The sequence below is a fragment of the Gavialis gangeticus genome, unplaced genomic scaffold (genome assembly GCF_001723915.1).
Source record: "Gavialis gangeticus isolate Ggan-Ray unplaced genomic scaffold, GavGan_comp1, whole genome shotgun sequence".
NCBI classification, from domain to species: Eukaryota; Metazoa; Chordata; order Crocodylia; family Gavialidae; genus Gavialis; species Gavialis gangeticus.
The window spans coordinates 973,894-974,674 of NW_017729031.1; the positions used below are offsets into that span (position 1 = coordinate 973,894).

At 37.6% G+C, this 781-nt stretch overlaps 1 protein-coding gene across 1 annotated transcript in view; it reads right to left on the minus strand.

The window, feature by feature from the left end:
* DAPL1 (death associated protein like 1) overlaps positions 1–781 on the minus strand; it is a 22,219-nt gene that overhangs the window by 429 nt on the left and 21,009 nt on the right. The gene's annotated exons all lie outside the window — the stretch shown is intronic.

Here is a 781-nt window from a genome sequence, read left to right on the forward strand (position 1 = left end):
TTTTTTTTTTTTTAAACTAAAGATTTTTTCTACACTGCATCAAACCAGTTTTGAGTCTGCTTTTAGCACCATACAAAAACAAAACTCCCAAACAAACAGAAAAACCCCACAGCAGCACCTTATATCCAAGTTTCAAAGTTACTTTATCTGGTTAACTTTACTGTTTGCTTAATAAGCCACTTAAACTGAGATTCAGTGGAGTTGCACAAGAAATTTAACGCACGGGATCAAATCCCTGCTGAAAAGTCAGAAATGTTATATTAATATTATAGTAGAAAATTATATGCTGAAAATGTTGAAACCATATGATCAAGGCTTTATTAAACTCTGGAAGCATTAAGGAAATTCTGCCTTACACCCTGATTATCTTGTGCACATGTATTATTTTATGGATTCTGACTTTGCTGTAAAGGGGCATGTAAGTTAAGTAGATGCTTCTAAAACAGATTCTTTTAAATGAGGAAAGTGGTAGCAGTGACCCAATGTGAAATGCACAGTAGCCATAGGCATGACTGATAGGATGGTCCATTCATACTTAGTTTCAAAGAAAGTTTGGGAGAATTTGCAGTAGGAGAAAGGAGGCAAGTACTACACTCCCTAAATATCATGCCACCATCATGGCTAAGGCCTGACAAGCTGTATGACCAACGCTGGAACTAATCTGATGGGCAGTATGTGTCCCCAAAATAATCAGTTGTCTGCTTTTGGCTTGGCATCCTGATTTTGATTGTACTGCGCCTTTGTTCTAGTATCAGCCAATGGGCATCTGTCCTAGCAAGGG